This window comes from Amia ocellicauda, chromosome 2 (genome assembly GCF_036373705.1).
Source record: "Amia ocellicauda isolate fAmiCal2 chromosome 2, fAmiCal2.hap1, whole genome shotgun sequence".
NCBI classification, from domain to species: Eukaryota; Metazoa; Chordata; class Actinopteri; order Amiiformes; family Amiidae; genus Amia; species Amia ocellicauda.
The window spans coordinates 60,560,034-60,579,093 of NC_089851.1; the positions used below are offsets into that span (position 1 = coordinate 60,560,034).

The 19,060-nt window shown below is 45.2% G+C and overlaps 8 non-coding genes across 8 annotated transcripts; all 8 read right to left on the reverse strand.

Moving 5' to 3' along the window:
• Positions 1-121: 121 nt before the first annotated feature.
• On the reverse strand, positions 122-195 carry trnat-cgu (transfer RNA threonine (anticodon CGU)). Its single transcript has one exon. It is a non-coding gene; the product is annotated as a tRNA-Thr (tRNA).
• Positions 196-920: 725 nt separating this feature from the next.
• trnat-cgu (transfer RNA threonine (anticodon CGU)) lies at positions 921-994 on the reverse strand. Its single transcript has one exon. It is a non-coding gene; the product is annotated as a tRNA-Thr (tRNA).
• A 3,020-nt stretch (positions 995-4,014) lies between these two features.
• Positions 4,015-4,088, reverse strand: trnat-ugu (transfer RNA threonine (anticodon UGU)). Its single transcript has one exon. It is a non-coding gene; the product is annotated as a tRNA-Thr (tRNA).
• A 460-nt stretch (positions 4,089-4,548) lies between these two features.
• On the reverse strand, positions 4,549-4,622 carry trnat-agu (transfer RNA threonine (anticodon AGU)). Its single transcript has one exon. It is a non-coding gene; the product is annotated as a tRNA-Thr (tRNA).
• Positions 4,623-6,269: 1,647 nt separating this feature from the next.
• On the reverse strand, positions 6,270-6,343 carry trnat-ugu (transfer RNA threonine (anticodon UGU)). Its single transcript has one exon. It is a non-coding gene; the product is annotated as a tRNA-Thr (tRNA).
• Positions 6,344-6,803: 460 nt separating this feature from the next.
• Positions 6,804-6,877, reverse strand: trnat-agu (transfer RNA threonine (anticodon AGU)). The gene has a single exon. It is a non-coding gene; the product is annotated as a tRNA-Thr (tRNA).
• Positions 6,878-8,523: 1,646 nt separating this feature from the next.
• trnat-ugu (transfer RNA threonine (anticodon UGU)) lies at positions 8,524-8,597 on the reverse strand. The gene has a single exon. It is a non-coding gene; the product is annotated as a tRNA-Thr (tRNA).
• Positions 8,598-9,007: 410 nt separating this feature from the next.
• On the reverse strand, positions 9,008-9,081 carry trnat-agu (transfer RNA threonine (anticodon AGU)). The gene has a single exon. It is a non-coding gene; the product is annotated as a tRNA-Thr (tRNA).
• Positions 9,082-19,060: the final 9,979 nt, after the last annotated feature.

The window sequence follows — 19,060 nt, forward strand, 5'->3', positions numbered from 1 at the left end:
CGGTCACCTTGCCAGACTGCGGCTACAGTAACCTTAAGCTGCTTGCTGCGGACGGCCATCTTGGAAAAATGTATTGAGCGTTTAGAAACTTCCTTTCCATTGCCTAGGCCAACATAAACCAAGGCACTGCTAGGAGTCGAACCCAGGGTTTCCTGTTTACGAGACAGGCGCTTTGACCAACTAAGCCACGGTGCCAGGACTCTCCCATTCCCCAGTGCCTACACTCAGGCGTAAGGCACAAAACAAAACAAAACAAAACAAAACAAAACAAAACAAAACAAAACAAAACAAAACAAAACAAAACAAAACAAAACAATATCTGGATGCAGGCTGCAACAAAGGAAGCACACAGAGGTGAAAACGTAAGGTTGACGGGAGCAACAAGCTCCCTGTTGCGACTGTCCAGGGGCGGCAATGGGAATTGGACGTTAGGTAAGTAGCATAGTAGCATAACAGCAGATCACGGACCACTGTCAATCAGATGCTTGCCTTGCCGTCCATCCATCCATCCATCTATCTATCTATCTATCTATGACTCTCGATATCTAACTCTCTTGCTTGCTATCGCTCCCCCAATGGTCACGTATGTTGCATTCAACGACAAAGAAAATCGTGTGCTGGAAATGTTTTCTGGCAACTGTGAAGGAATTGCACGACTGCAGCAAGCACAACACCTCCGTCTGTGTCTGTGGCGCAATCGGTCAGCGTGTTCGGCTGTTAACCGAAAGGATGGTGGTTTGAATCCACCCAGGGACGGCCCACTTTTCCCCCCGCCCCTTGTTATTGTTTCTAGTTCTGGCGGTCACCTTGCCAGACTGCGGCTACAGTAACCTTAAGCTGCTTGCTGCGGACGGCCATCTTGGAAAAATGTATTGAGCGTTTAGAAACTTCCTTTCCATTGCCTAGGCCAACATAAACCAAGGCACTGCTAGGAGTCGAACCCAGGGTTTCCTGTTTACGAGACAGGCGCTTTGACCAACTAAGCCACGGTGCCAGGACTCTCCCATTCCCCAGTGCCTACACTCAGGCGTAAGAAACAAAACAAAACAAAACAAAACAAAACAAAACAAAACAAAACAAAACAAAACAAAACAAAACAAAACAAAACAAAACAAAACAAAACAAAACAAAACAAAACAAAACAAAACAAAACAAAACAAAACAAAACAAAATCTGGATGCAGGCTGCAACAAAGGAAGCACACAGAGGTGAAAACATAAGGATGACGGGAGCAACAAGCTCCCTGTTGCGACTGTCCAGGGGCGGCAATGGGAATTGGACGTTAGGTAAGTAGCATAGTAGCAAAACAACAGATCATGGACCACTGTCAATCAGATGCTTGCCTTGCCGTCCATCCATCCATCTATCTATCTATCTATCTATGACTCTCGATATCTAACTCTCTTGCATGCTATCGCTCCCCCAATGGTCAGTAGCATAGTAGCATAACAGCAGATCACGGACCACTGTCAATCAGATGCTTGCCTTGCCGTCCATCCATCCATCCATCTATCTATCTATCTATCTATGACTCTCGATATCTAACTCTCTTGCTTGCTATCGCTCCCCCAATGGTCAGTAGCATAGTAGCATAACAGCAGATCACGGACCACTGTCAATCAGATGCTTGCCTTGCCGTCCATCCATCCATCTATCTATCTATCTATCTATGACTCTTGATATCTAACTCTCTTGCTTGCTATCGCTACCCCAATGGTCAGTAGAATAGTAGCATATCAGCAGATCATGGACCACAGTCAATCAGATGCTTGCCTTGCCGTCCATCCATCCATCTATCTATCTAGCTATTTAGCTAGCTATCAATCTATGACTCTCAATATCTAACTCTCTTGCTTGCTATCGCTCCCCCAATGGTCACGTATGTTGCATTCAACGACAAAGAAAATCGTGTGCTGGAAATGATTTCTGGCAACTGTGAAGGAACTGCACGACTGCAGCAAGCACAACAACTCCGTCTGTGTCTGTGGCGCAATCGGTCAGCGTGTTCGGCTGTTAACCGAAAGGATGGTGGTTTGAATCCACCCAGGGACGGCCCACTTTTCCCCCCGCCCCTTGTTATTGTTTCTACTTCTGGCGGTCACCTTGCCAGACTGCGGCTACAGTAACCTTAAGCTGCTTGCTGCGGACGGCCATCTTGGAAAAATGTATTGAGCGTTTAGAAACTTCCTTTCCATTGCCTAGGCCAACATAAACCAAGGCACTGCTAGGAGTCGAACCCACGGTTTCCTGTTTACGAGACAAGCGCTTTGACCAACTAAGCCACGGTGCCAGGACTCTCCCATTCCCCAGTGCCTACACTCAGGCGTAAGAAACAAAACAAAACAAAACAAAACAAAACAAAACAAAACAAAACAAAACAAAACAAAACAAAACAAAACAAAACAAAACAAAACAAAACAAAACAAAACAAAACAAAACAAAACAAAACAAAATCTGGATGCAGGCTGCAACAAAGGAAGCACACAGAGGTGAAAACGTAAGGTTGACGGGAGCAACAAGCTCCCTGTTGCGACTGTCCAGGGGCGGCAATGGGAATTGGACGTTGGCCGTTAGGTGCGCGTAGCGCGTGTCCTTTGGGTTCTGGTTCTTCTTTACAAACCGGCATCTGTCCAGTTGGCTTTCCGGTTCATTACGTCCTCTGATGGCTTTACGATAAGCCTATCTTGCAATCAGATGCTTGCCTTGCCGTCCATCCATCCATCTATCTATCTATCTATCTATGACTCTCAATATCTAACTCTCTTGCTTGCTATCGCTCCCCTAAAGGTCAGTAGCATAGAAGCATAACAGCAGATCACGGACCACTGTCAATCAGATGCTTGCCTTGCCGTCCATCCATCCATCTATCTATCTATCTATCTATCTATGACTCTTGATATCTCACTCTCTTGCTTGCTATCGCTCCCCCAATGGTCAGTAGCATAGTAGCATAACAGCAGATCACGGAATACTGTCAATCAGATGCTTGCCTTGCCGTCCATCCATCTATCTATCTATCTATCTATGACTCTTGATATCTAACTGTCTTGCTTGCTATCGCTCCCCCAATTATCAGTCGCATTGTAGCATAACAGCAGATCACGGATCACTGTACAATCAGATGCTTGCCTTGCCGTCCATCCATCCATCTATCTATCTATCTATCTATCTATGACTCTCAATATCTAACTCTCTTGCTTGCTATCGCTCCCCCAATGGTCAGTAGCATAGTAGCATAACAGCAGATCACGGACCACTGTCAATCAGATGCTTGCCTTGCCGTCCATCCATCCATCTATCTATCTATCTATCTATGACTCTCGATATCTAACTCTCTTGCTTGCTATCGCTCCCCCAATGGTCAGTAGCATAGTAGCATAACAGCAGATCACGGACCACTGTCAATCAGATGCTTGCCTTGCCGTCCATCCATCCATCCATCTATCTATCTATCTATCTATGACTCTTGATATCTAACTCTCTTGCTTGCTATCGCTACCACAATGGTCAGTAGAATAGTAGCATATCAGCAGATCATGGACCACTGTCAATCAGATGCTTGCCTTGCCGTCCATCCATCCATCTATCTATCTATCTATCTAGCTATTTAGCTAGCTATCAATCTATGACTCTCAATATCTAACTCTCTTGCTTGCTATCGCTCCCCCAATGGTCACGTATGTTGCATTCAACGACAAAGAAAATCGTGTGCTGGAAATGTTTTCTGGCAACTGTGAAGGAGCTGCACGACTGCAGCAAGCACAACACCTCCGTCTGTGTCTGTGGCGCAATCGGTCAGTGTGTTCGGCTGTTAACCGAAAGGATGGTGGTTTGAATCCACCCAGGGACGGCCCACTTTTCCCCCCGCCCCTTGTTATTGTTTCTACTTCTGGCGGTCACCTTGCCAGACTGCGGCTACAGTAACCTTAAGCTGCTTGCTGCGGACGGCCATCTTGCAAAAATGTATTGAGCGTTTAGAAACTTCCTTTCCATTGCCTAGGCCAACATAAACCAAGGCACTGCTGGGACTCGAACCCAGGGTTTCCTGTTTACAAGACAGGCGCTTTGACCAACTAAGCCACGGTGCCAGGACTCTCCCATTCCCCAGTTCCTACACTCAGGCGTAAGGCACAAAACAAAACAAAACAAAACAAAACAAAACAAAACAAAACAAAACAAAACAAAACAAAACAAAACAAAACAAAACAAAACAAAACAAAACAAAACAAAACAAAACAAAACAAAACAAAATCTGGATGCAGGCTGCAACAAAGGAAGCACACAGAGGTGAAAACGTAAGGTTGACGGGAGCAACAAGCTCCCTGTTGCGACTGTCCAGGGGCGGCAATGGGAATTGGACGTTGGCCGTTAGGTGCGCGTAGCGCGAGTCCTTTGGGTTCTGGTTCTTCTTTACAAACCGGCGTCTGTCCAGTTGGCTTTCCGGTTCATTACGTCCTCTGATGGCTTTACGATAAGCCTATTTTGCTAAAACTGATGGTCGACAAAGCGGAAGCACAAGCTTCGCAAGGAGCACACAAAGCCCGCCTAAGGCACCACTGGGATTTGAATCCAGGACCTCCTGTTTACTAGACAGGCGCTTTAACCAACTAAGCCACGGCGCCAAATCTACAGCTGCTGCTGCTGATAGTAGCATAACAGCAGATCACGGACCACTGTCAATCAGATGCTTGCCTTGCCGTCCATCCATCCATCCATCTATCTATCTATCTATGACTCTCGATATCTAACTCTCTTGCTTGCTATCGCTCTCCCAATGGTCAGTAGCATAGTAGCATAACAGCAGATCACGGACCACTGTCAATCAGATGCTTGCCTTGCCGTCCATCCATCTATCTATCTATCTATCTATGACTCTTGATATCTAACTCTCTTGCTTGCTATCGCTCCCCCAATGGTCAGTAGCATTGTAGCATAACAGCAGATCACGGACCACTGTCAATCAGATGCTTGCCTTGCCGTCCATCCATCTATCTATCTATCTATCTATGACTCTTGATATCTAACTCTCTTGCTTGCTATCGCTCCCCCAATGGTCAGTAGCATTGTAGCATAACAGCAGATCACGGACCACTGTCAATCAGATGCTTGCCTTGCCGTCCATCCATCCATCTATCTATCTATCTATCTATCTATGACTCTCGATATCTAACTCTCTTGCTTGCTATCGCTCCCCCAATGGTCAGTAGCATAGTAGCAAAACAGCAGATCACGGACCACTGTCAATCAGATGCTTGCCTTGCCGTCCATCCATCCATCTATCTATCTATCTATCTATCTATCTATGACTCTCGATATCTAACTCTCTAGCTTGCTATCGCTCCCCCAATGGTCAGTAGCATAGTAGCATAACAGCAGATCACGGACCACTGTCAATCAGATGCTTGCCTTGCCGTCCATCCATCCATCTATCTATCTATCTATCTGTCTATGACTCTCGATATCTAACTCTTTTGCTTGCAATCGCTTCCCCAATGTTCAGTAGCATAGTAGCATAACAGCAGATCACGGACCACTGTCAATCAGATGCTTGCATTGCCGTCCATCCATCCATCCATCTATCTATCTATCTATCTATGACTCTCGATATCTAACTCTCTTGCTTGCTATCGCTCCCCCAATGGTCAGTAGCATAGTAGCATAACAGCAGATCACGGACCACTGTCAATCAGATGCTTGCCTTGCCGTCCATCCATCCATCTATCTATCTATCTATCTATGACTCTCGATATCTAACTCTCTAGCTTGCTATCGCTCCCCCAATGGTCAGTAGCATAGTAGCATAACAGCAGATCACGGACCACTGTCAATCAGATGCTTGCCTTGCCATCCATCCATCCATCTATCTATCTATCTAGCTAGCTATCTATCTATGACTCTCGATATCTAACTCTCTTGCTTGCTATCGCTCCCCCAATGGTTACGTATGTTGCATTCAACGACAAAGAAAATCGTGTGCTGGAAATGATTTCTGGCAACTGTGAAGGAACTGCACGACTGCAGCAACCACAACATCTCTGTGGCGCAATTGGTCAGCGCGTTTGGCTGTTAACCGAAAGGATGTTGCTTCAAATCCACCCAGGGACGACCCAGTTTTCCCCCCGCCCCTTGTTATTGTTTCTACTACTGGCGGTCAGCTTGCCAGACTGCGGCTACAGTAACCTTAAGCTGCTTGCTGCGGACGGCCATCTTGCAAAAATGTATTGAGCGTTTAGAAACTTCCTTTCCATTGCCTAGGCCAACATAAACCAAGGCACTGCTGGGACTCGAACCCAGGGTTTCCTGTTTACAAGACAGGCGCTTTGACCAACTAAGCCACGGTGCCAGGACTCTCCCATTCCCCAGTGCCTACACTCAGGCGTAAGGCACAAAACAAAACAAAACAAAACAAAACAAAACAAAACAAAACAAAACAAAACAAAACAAAACAAAACAAAACAAAACAAAACAAAACAAAACAAAACAAAACAAAACAAAACAAAACTAAATCTGGATGCAGGCTGCAACAAAGGAAGCACACAGAGGTGAAAACGTAAGGTTGACGGGAGCAACAAGCTCCCTGTTGCGACTGTCCAGGGGCGGCAATGGGAATTGGACGTTGGCCGTTAGGTGCGCGTAGCGCGTGTCCTTTGGGTTCTGGTTCTTCTTTACAAACCGGCATCTGTCCAGTTGGCTTTCCGGTTCATTACGTCCTCTGATGGCTTTACGATAAGCCTATCTTGCTAAAACTGATGGTCGACAAAGCGGAAGCACAAGCTTCTCAAGGAGCACACAAAGCCCGCCTAAGGCACCGCTGGGATTTGAACCCAGGACCTCCTGTTTACTAGACAGGCGCTTTAACCAACTAAGCCACGGCGCCAAATCTGCCGCTGCTGCTGCTGATAGTAGCATAACAGCAGATCACGGACCACTGTCAATCAGGTGCTTGCCTTGCCGTCCATCCATCCATCCATCTATCTATCTATCTATGACTCTCGATATCTAACTCTCTTGCTTGCTATCGCTCTCCCAATGGTCAGTAGCATAGTAGCATAACAGCAGATCACGGACCACTGTCAATCAGATGCTTGCCTTGCCGTCCATCCATCTATCTATCTATCTATCTATGACTCTTGATATCTAACTCTCTTGCTTGCTATCGCTCCCCCAATGGTCAGTAGCATTGTAGCATAACAGCAGATCACGGACCACTGTCAATCAGATGCTTGCCTTGCCGTCCATCCATCTATCTATCTATCTATCTATGACTCTTGATATCTAACTCTCTTGCTTGCTATCGCTCCCCCAATGGTCAGTAGCATTGTAGCATAACAGCAGATCACGGACCACTGTCAATCAGATGCTTGCCTTGCCGTCCATCCATCCATCTATCTATCTATCTATCTATCTATGACTCTCGATATCTAACTCTCTTGCTTGCTATCGCTCCCCCAATGGTCAGTAGCATAGTAGCAAAACAGCAGATCACGGACCACTGTCAATCAGATGCTTGCCTTGCCGTCCATCCATCCATCCATCTATCTATCTATCTATCTATCTATGACTCTCGATATCTAACTCTCTAGCTTGCTATCGCTCCCCCAATGGTCAGTAGCATAGTAGCATAACAGCAGATCACGGACCACTGTCAATCAGATGCTTGCCTTGCCGTCCATCCATCCATCTATCTATCTATCTATCTGTCTATGACTCTCGATATCTAACTCTTTTGCTTGCAATCGCTTCCCCAATGTTCAGTAGCATAGTAGCATAACAGCAGATCACGGACCACTGTCAATCAGATGCTTGCATTGCCGTCCATCCATCCATCCATCTATCTATCTATCTATCTATGACTCTCGATATCTAACTCTCTTGCTTGCTATCGCTCCCCCAATGGTCAGTAGCATAGTAGCATAACAGCAGATCACGGACCACTGTCAATCAGATGCTTGCCTTGCCGTCCATCCATCCATCTATCTATCTATCTATCTATGACTCTCGATATCTAACTCTCTAGCTTGCTATCGCTCCCCCAATGGTCAGTAGCATAGTAGCATAACAGCAGATCACGGACCACTGTCAATCAGATGCTTGCCTTGCCATCCATCCATCCATCTATCTGTCTATCTAGCTAGCTATCTATCTATGACTCTCGATATCTAACTCTCTTGCTTGCTATCGCTCCCCCAATGGTTACGTATGTTGCATTCAACGACAAAGAAAATCGTGTGCTGGAAATGATTTCTGGCAACTGTGAAGGAACTGCACGACTGCAGCAACCACAACATCTCTGTGGCGCAATTGGTCAGCGCGTTTGGCTGTTAACCGAAAGGATGTTGCTTCAAATCCACCCAGGGACGACCCAGTTTTCCCCCCGCCCCTTGTTATTGTTTCTACTACTGGCGGTCAGCTTGCCAGACTGCGGCTACAGTAACCTTAGCTGCTTGCTGCGGACGGCCATCTTGCAAAAATGTATTGAGCGTTTAGAAACTTCCTTTCCATTGCCTAGGCCAACATAAACCAAGGCACTGCTGGGACTCGAACCCAGGGTTTCCTGTTTACAAGACAGGCGCTTTGACCAACTAAGCCACGGTGCCAGGACTCTCCCATTCCCCAGTGCCTACACTCAGGCGTAAGGCACAAAACAAAACAAAACAAACCAAAACAAACCAAAACAAAACAAAACAAAACAAAACAAAACAAAACTAAATCTGGATGCAGGCTGCAACAAAGGAAGCACACAGAGGTGAAAACGTAAGGTTGACGGGAGCAACAAGCTCCCTGTTGCGACTGTCCAGGGGCGGCAATGGGAATTGGACGTTGGCCGTTAGGTGCGCGTAGCGCGAGTCCTTTGGGTTCTGGTTCTTCTTTACAAACCGGCGTCTGTCCAGTTGGCTTTCCGGTTCATTACGTCCTCTGATGGCTTTACGATAAGCCTATCTTGCTAAAACTGATGGTCGACAAAGCGGAAGCACAAGCTTCGCAAGGAGCACACAAAGCCCGCCTAAGGCACCGCTGGGATTTGAACCCAGGACCTCCTGTTTACTAGACAGGCGCTTTAACCAACTAAGCCACGGCGCCAAATCTGCCGCTGCTGCTGCTGATAGTAGCATAACAGCAGATCACGGACCACTGTCAATCAGGTGCTTGCCTTGCCGTCCATCCATCCATCCATCTATCTATCTATCTATGACTCTCGATATCTAACTCTCTTGCTTGCTATCGCTCTCCCAATGGTCAGTAGCATAGTAGCATAACAGCAGATCACGGACCACTGTCAATCAGATGCTTGCCTTGCCGTCCATCCATCTATCTATCTATCTATCTATGACTCTTGATATCTAACTCTCTTGCTTGCTATCGCTCCCCCAATGGTCAGTAGCATTGTAGCATAACAGCAGATCACGGACCACTGTCAATCAGATGCTTGCCTTGCCGTCCATCCATCTATCTATCTATCTATCTATGACTCTTGATATCTAACTCTCTTGCTTGCTATCGCTCCCCCAATGGTCAGTAGCATTGTAGCATAACAGCAGATCACGGACCACTGTCAATCAGATGCTTGCCTTGCCGTCCATCCATCCATCTATCTATCTATCTATCTATCTATGACTCTCGATATCTAACTCTCTTGCTTGCTATCGCTCCCCCAATGGTCAGTAGCATAGTAGCAAAACAGCAGATCACGGACCACTGTCAATCAGATGCTTGCCTTGCCGTCCATCCATCCATCTATCTATCTATCTATCTATCTATCTATGACTCTCGATATCTAACTCTCTAGCTTGCTATCGCTCCCCCAATGGTCAGTAGCATAGTAGCATAACAGCAGATCACGGACCACTGTCAATCAGATGCTTGCCTTGCCGTCCATCCATCCATCTATCTATCTATCTATCTGTCTATGACTCTCGATATCTAACTCTCTTGCTTGCAATCGCTTCCCCAATGTTCAGTAGCATAGTAGCATAACAGCAGATCACGGACCACTGTCAATCAGATGCTTGCATTGCCGTCCATCCATCCATCCATCTATCTATCTATCTATCTATGACTCTCGATATCTAACTCTCTTGCTTGCTATCGCTCCCCCAATGGTCAGTAGCATAGTAGCATAACAGCAGATCACGGACCACTGTCAATCAGATGCTTGCCTTGTCGTCCATCCATCCATCTATCTATCTATCTATCTATGACTCTCGATATCTAACTCTCTTGCTTGCTATCGCTCCCCCAATGGTCAGTAGCATTGTAGCATAACATCAGATCACGGACCACTGTCAATCAGATGCTTGCCTTGCCGTCCATCCATCCATCCATCTATCTATCTATCTGTCTATGACTCTCGATATCTTACTATCTTGCTTGCTATCGCTCCCCCAATGGTCAGTAGCATAGTAGCATAACAGCAGATCACGGACCACTGTCAATCAGATGCTTGCCTTGCCGTCCATCCATCCATCTATCTATATATCTATATAGCTATCTATCTAGCTATATAGCTAGCTATCGATCTATGACTCTCAATATCTAACTCTCTTGCTTGCTATCGCTCCCCCAATGGTCAGTAGCATAGTAGCATAACATCAGATCACGGACCAATGTCAATCAGATGCTTGCCTTGCCGTCCATCCATCCATCTATCTATCTATCTATCTATGACTCTCGATATCTAACTCTCTTGCTTGCTATCGCTCCCCCAATGGTCAGTAGCATAGTAGCAAAACAGCAGATCATGGACCAAAGTCAATCAGATGCTTGCCTTGCCGTCCATCCATCCATCTATCAATCTCTCTATCTATGACTCTCGATATCTAACTCTCTTACTTGCTATCGCTCCTCCAATGGTCAGTAGCATAGTAGCATAACAGCAGATCACGGACCACTGTCATTCAGATGCTTGCCTTGCCGTCCATCCATCTATATATCTATCTATCTATCTATCTATGACTCTCGATATCTAACTCTCTTGCTTGCTATCGCTCCCCCAATGGTCAGTAGCATAGTAGCATAACAGCAGATCACGGACCACTGTCAATCAGATGCTTGCCTTGCCATCCATCCATCCATCTATCTATCTATCTATCTATGACTCTCGATATCTAACTCTCTTGCTTCCTATCGCTCCCCCAATGGTCAGTAGCATAGTAGCATAACAAAAGATCAGGGACCACTGTCAATCAGATGCTTGCCTTGTCGTCCATCCATCCATCTCTCTATCTATCTATATAGCTATCTATCTAGCTATATAGCTAGCTATCGATCTATGACTCTCAATATCTAACTCTCTTGCTTGCTATCGTTCCCCCAATGGTCAGTAGCATAGTAGCATAACATCAGATCACGGACCAATGTCAATCAGATGCTTGCCTTGCCGTCCATCCATCCATCCATCCATCTATCTATCTATCTATCTATCTATCTATCTATCTATGACTCTCGATATCTAACTCGCTTGCTATCGCTCCCCCAAAGGTCAGTAGCATAGAAGCATAACAGCAGATCACGGACCACTGTCTATCAGATGCTTGCCTTGCCGTCCATCCATCCATCTATCTATCTATCTATCTATGACTCTCGATATCTAACTCTCTTGCTTCCTGTCGCTCCCCCAATGGTCAGTAGCATAGTAGCATAACAAAAGATCAGGGTCCACTGTCAATCAGATGCTTGCCTTGCCGTCCATCCATCTATATATCTATCTATCTATCTATCTATCTATGACTCTCGATATCTAACTCTCTTGCTTGCTATCGCTCCCCCAATGGTCAGTAGCATAGTAGCATAACAGCTGATCACGGACCACTGTAAATCAGATTCTTGCCTTGCCGTCCATCCATCCATCCATCTATCTATCTATCTATCTATGACTCTCGATATCTAACTCTCTTGCTTGCTATCGCTCCCCCAATGGTCAGTAGCATAGTAGCATAACAAAAGATCTGGGACCACTGTCAATCAGATGCTTGCCTTGTCGTCCATCCATCCATCTATCTATCTATCTATCTATCTATCTATGACTCTCAATATCTAAGTCTCTTGCTTGCTATCGCTCTCCCAATGGTCAGTAGCATAGTAGCATAACAGCAGATCACGGACCACTGTCAATCAGATGCTTGCCTTGCCGTCCATCCATCTATCTATCTATCTATCTATGACTCTTGATATCTAACTCTCTTGCTTGCTATCGCTCCCCCAATGGTCAGTAGCATTGTAGCATAACAGCAGATCACGGACCACTGTCAATCAGATGCTTGCCTTGCCGTCCATCCATCTATCTATCTATCTATCTATGACTCTTGATATCTAACTCTCTTGCTTGCTATCGCTCCCCCAATGGTCAGTAGCATTGTAGCATAACAGCAGATCACGGACCACTGTCAATCAGATGCTTGCCTTGCAGTCCATCCATCCATCTATCTATCTATCTATCTATCTATGACTCTCGATATCTAACTCTCTTGCTTGCTATCGCTCCCCCAATGGTCAGTAGCATAGTAGCAAAACAGCAGATCACGGACCACTGTCAATCAGATGCTTGCCTTGCCGTCCATCCATCCATCTATCTATCTATCTATCTATCTATCTATGACTCTCGATATCTAACTCTCTAGCTTGCTATCGCTCCCCCAATGGTCAGTAGCATAGTAGCATAACAGCAGATCACGGACCACTGTCAATCAGATGCTTGCCTTGCCGTCCATCCATCCATCTATCTATCTATCTATCTATCTGTCTATGACTCTCGATATCTAACTCTCTTGCTTGCAATCGCTTCCCCAATGTTCAGTAGCATAGTAGCATAACAGCAGATCACGGACCACTGTCAATCAGATGCTTGCATTGCCGTCCATCCATCCATCCATCTATCTATCTATCTATCTATGACTCTCGATATCTAACTCTCTTGCTTGCTATCGCTCCCCCAATGGTCAGTAGCATAGTAGCATAACAGCAGATCACGGACCACTGTCAATCAGATGCTTGCCTTGTCGTCCATCCATCCATCTATCTATCTATCTATCTATGACTCTCGATATCTAACTCTCTTGCTTGCTATCGCTCCCCCAATGGTCAGTAGCATTGTAGCATAACATCAGATCACGGACCACTGTCAATCAGATGCTTGCCTTGCCGTCCATCCATCCATCCATCTATCTATCTATCTGTCTATGACTCTCGATATCTTACTATCTTGCTTGCTATCGCTCCCCCAATGGTCAGTAGCATAGTAGCATAACAGCAGATCACGGACCACTGTCAATCAGATGCTTGCCTTGCCGTCCATCCATCCATCTATCTATATATCTATATAGCTATCTATCTAGCTATATAGCTAGCTATCGATCTATGACTCTCAATATCTAACTCTCTTGCTTGCTATCGCTCCCCCAATGGTCAGTAGCATAGTAGCATAACATCAGATCACGGACCAATGTCAATCAGATGCTTGCCTTGCCGTCCATCCATCCATCCATCTATCTATCTATCTATCAATCTATCTATCTATCTATCTATCTATCTATCAATGACTATCGATATCTAACTCTCTTGCTTGCTATCGCTCCCCCAATGGTCAGTAGCATAGTAGCATAACAGCAGATCACGGACCACTGTCAATCAGATGCTTGCCTTGCCGTCCATCCATCTATCTATCTATCTATCTATGACTCTTGATATCTAACTCTCTTGCTTGCTATCGCTCCCCCAATGGTCAGTAGCATAGTAGCATAACAGCAGATCACGGACCACTGTCAATCAGATGCTTGCCTTGCAGTCCATCCGTCCATCTATCTATCTATCTATCTATGACTCTCGATATCTAACTCTCTTGCTTGCTATCGCTCCCCCAATGGTCAGTAGCATAGTAGCATAACAGCAGATCACGGACCACTGTCAATCAGATGCTTGCCTTGCCGTCCATCCATCCATCTATCTATCTATCTATCTATCTATCTATCTATCTATCTATGACTCTCGATATCTAACTCGCTTGCTATCGCTCCCCCAAAGGTCAGTAGCATAGAAGCATAACAGCAGGTCACGGACCACTGTCAATCAGATGCTTGCCTTGCTGTCCATCCATCCATCTATCTATCTATCAATCTATGACTCTTGATATCTCACTCTCTTGCTTGCTATCGCTCCCCCAATGGTCAGTAGCATAGTAGCATAACAGCAGATCACGGACCACTGTCAATCAGATGCTTGCCTTGCCGTCCATCCATCCATCTATCTATCTATCTATCTATCTATCTATCTATCTATCTATGACTCTCGATATCTAACTCGCTTGCTATCGCTCCCCCAAAGGTCAGTAGCATAGAAGCATAACAGCAGGTCACGGACCACTGTCAATCAGATGCTTGCCTTGCTGTCCATCCATCCATCTATCTATCTATCAATCTATGACTCTTGATATCTCACTCTCTTGCTTGCTATCGCTCCCCCAATGGTCAGTAGCATAGTAGCATAACAGCAGATCACGGACCACTGTCAATCAGATGCTTGCCTTGCCGTCCATCCATCCATCTATCTATCTATCTATCAATGACTATCGATATCTAACTCTCTTGCTTGCTATCGCTCCCCCAATGGTCAGTAGCATAGTAGCATAACAGCAGATCACGGACCACTGTCAATCAGATGCTTGCCTTGCCGTCCATCCATCTATCTATCTATCTATCTATGACTCTTGATATCTAACTGTCTTGCTTGCTATCGCTCCCCCAATGGTCAGTCGCATTGTAGCATAACAGCAGATCACGGACCACTGTCAATCAGATGCTTGCCTTGCCGTCCATCCATCCATCTATCTATCTATCTATCTATCTATGACTCTCGATATCTAACTCTGTTGCTTGCTATCGCTCCCCCAATGGTCAGTAGCATAGTAGCATAACAGCAGATCACGGACCACTGTCAATCAGATGCTTGCCTTGCAGTCCATCCATCCATCCAACTATCTATCTATCTATCTATGACTCTCAATATCTAACTCTCTTGCTTGCTATCGCTCCCCCAATGGTCAGTAGCATAGTAGCGTAACAAAAGATCAGGGACCACTGTCAATCAGATGCTTGCCTTGTCGTCCATCCATCCATCTATCTATCTATCTATCTATGACTCTCGATATCTAACTCTCTTGCTTCCTATCGCTCCCCCAATGGTCAGTAGCATAGTAGCATAACAAAAGATCAGGGACCACTGTCAATCAGATGCTTGCCTTGCCGTCCATCCATCTATATATCTATCTATCTATCTATCTATGACTCTCGATATCTAACTCTCTTGCTTGCTATCGCTCCCCCAATGGTCAGTAGCATAGTAGCATAACAAAAGATCTGGGACCACTGTCAATCAGATGCTTGCCTTGTCGTCCATCCATCCATCTATCTATCTATCTATCTATGACTCTCAATATCTAACTCTCTTGCTTGCTATCGCTCCCCCAATGTTCAGTAGCATAGTAGCATAACAGCAGATCACGGACCACTGTCAATCAGATGCTTGCCTTGCCATCCATCCATCCATCTATCTATCTATCTATCTATGACTCTCGATATCTAACTCTCTTGCTTGCTATCGCTCCCCCAATGGTCAGTAGCATAGTAGCAAAACAGCAGATCATGGACCAAAGTCAATCAGATGCTTGCCTTGCCGTCCATCCATCCATCTATCAATCTCTCTATCTATGACTCTCGATATCTAACTCTCTTACTTGCTATCGCTCCCCCAATGGTCAGTAGCATAGTAGCATAACAGCAGATCACGGACCACTGTCATTCAGATGCTTGCCTTGCCGTCCATCCATCTATATATCTATCTATCTATCTATCTATGACTCTCGATATCTAACTCTCTTGCTTGCTATCGCTCCCCCAATGGTCAGTAGCATAGTAGCATAACAGCAGATCACGGACCACTGTCAATCAGATGCTTGCCTTGCAGTCCATCCATCCATCCATCTATCTATCTATCTATCTATGACTCTCAATATCTAACTCTCTTGCTTGCTATCGCTCCCCAATGTTCAATAGCATAGTAGCATAACTGCAGATCACGGACCACTGTCAATCAGATGCTTGCCTTGCCATCCATCCATCCATCTATCTATCTATCTATCTATGACTCTCGATATCTAACTCTCTTGCTTCCTATCGCTCCCCCAATGGTCAGTAGCATAGTAGCATAACAAAAGATCAGGGACCACTGTCAATCAGATGCTTGCCTTGTCGTCCATCCATCCATCTATCTATCTATCTATATAGCTATCTATCTAGCTATATAGCTAGCTATCGATCTATGACTCTCAATATCTAACTCTCTTGCTTGCTATCGTTCCCCCAATGGTCAGTAGCATAGTAGCATAACATCAGATCACGGACCAATGTCAATCAGATGCTTGCCTTGCCGTCCATCCATCCATCTATCTATCTATCTATCTATGACTCTCGATATCTAACTCTCTTGCTTGCTATCGCTCCCCCAATGGTCAGTAGCATAGTAGCATAACAGCAGATCACGGTCCACTGTCAATCAGATGCTTGCCTTGCCGTCCATCCATCTATATATCTATCTATCTATCTATCTATGACTCTCGATATCTAACTCTGTTGCTTGCTATCGCTCCCCCAATGGTCAGTAGCATAGTAGCATAACAGCAGATCACGGACCACTGTCAATCAGATGCTTGCCTTGCAGTCCATCCATCCATCCATCTATCTATCTATCTATCTATGACTCTCAATATCTAACTCTCTTGCTTGCTATCGCTCCCCCAATGGTCAGTAGCATAGTAGCATAACAAAAGATCAGGGACCACTGTCAATCAGATGCTTGCCTTGTCGTCCATCCATCCATCTATCTATCTATCTATCTATGACTCTCGATATCTAACTCTCTTGCTTCCTATCGCTCCCCCAATGGTCAGTAGCATAGTAGCATAACAAAAGATCAGGGACCACTGTCAATCAGATGCTTGCCTTGCCGTCCATCCATCTATATATCTATCTATCTATCTATCTATGACTCTCGATATCTAACTCTCTTGCTTGCTATCGCTCCCCCAATGGTCAGTAGCATAGTAGCATAACAGCTGATCACGGACCACTGTAAATCAGATTCTTGCCTTGCCGTCCATCCATCCATCCATCTATCTATCTATCTATCTATGACTCTCGATATCTAACTCTCTTGCTTGCTATCGCTCCCCCAATGGTCAGTAGCATAGTAGCATAACAAAAGATCTGGGACCACTGTCAATCAGATGCTTGCCTTGTCGTCCATCCATCCATCTATCTATCTATCTATCTATCTATCTATGACTCTCAATATCTAAGTCTCTTGCATGCTATCGCTCCCCCAATGTTCAGTAGCATAGTAGCATAACAGCAGATCACGGACCACTGTCAATCAGATGCTTGCCTTGCCATCCATCCATCCATCTATCTATCTATCTATCTATGACTCTCGATATTTAACTCTCTTGCTTGCTATCGCTCCCCCAATGGTCAGTAGCATAGTAGCAAAACAGCAGATCATGGACCAAAGTCAATCAGATGCTTGCCTTGCCGTCCATCCATCCATCTATCAATCTCTCTATCTATGACTCTCGATATCTAACTCTCCTACTTGCTATCGCTCCCCCAATGGTCAGTAGCATAGTAGCATAACAGCAGATCACGGACCACTGTCATTCAGATGCTTGCCTTGCCGTCCATCCATCTATATATCTATCTATCTATCTATCTATGACTGTCGATATCTAACTCTCTTGCTTCCTATCGCTCCCCCAATGGTCAGTAGCATAGTAGCATAACAGCAGATCACGGACCACTGTCAATCAGATGCTTGCATTGCAGTCCATCCATCCATCCATCTATCTATCTATATATCTATCTATGACTCTCAATATCTAACTCTCTTGCTTGCTATCGCTCCCCCAATGTTCAATAGCATAGTAGCATAACTGCAGATCACGGACCACTGTCAATCAGATGCTTGCCTTGCCATCCATCCATCCATCTATCTATCTATCTATCTATGACTCTCGATATCTAACTCTCTTGCTTCCTATCGCTCCCCCAATGGTCAGTAGCATAGTAGCATAACAAAAGATCGGGGACCACTGTCAAACTGATGCTTGCCTTGTCGTCCATCCATCCATCTATCTATCTATCTATATAGCTATCTATCTAGCTATATAGCTAGCTATCGATCTATGACTCTCAATATCTAACTCTCTTGCTTGCTATCGTTCCCCCAATGGTCAGTAGCATAGTAGCATAACATCAGATCACGGACCAATGTCAATCAGATGCTTGCCTTGCCGTACATCCATCCATCCATCTATCTATCTATCTATCTATCTATCTATCTATGACTCTCGATATCTAACTCGCTTGCTATCGCTCCCCCAAAGGTCATTAGCATAGAAGCATAACAGCAGATTACGGACCACTGTCAATCAGATGCTTGCCTTGCCGTCCATCCATCCATCTATCTATCTATCTATCTATGACTCTTGATATCTCACTCTCTTGCTTGCTATCGCTCCCCCAATGGTCAGTAGCATAGTAGCATAACAGCAGATCACGGACCACTGTCAATCAGATGCTTGCCTTGCCGTCCATCCATCCATCTATCTATCTATCTATCAATGACTATCGATATCTAACTCTCTTGCTTGCTATCGCTCCCTCAATGGTCAGTAGCATAGTAGCATAACAGCAGATCACGGACCACTGTCAATCAGATGCTTGCCTTGCCGTCCATCCATCTATCTATCTATATATCTATGACTCTTGATATCTAACTGTCTTGCTTGCTATCGCTCCCCCAATGGTCAGTCGCATTGTAGCATAACAGCAGATCACGGACCACTGTCAATCAGATGCTTGCCTTGCCGTCCATCCATCTATATATCTATCTATCTATCTATCTATGACTCTCGATATCTAACTCTCTTGCTTGCTATCGCTCCCCCAATGGTCAGTAGCATAGTAGCATAACAAAAGATCAGGGACCACTGTCAAACAGATGCTTGCCTTGTCGT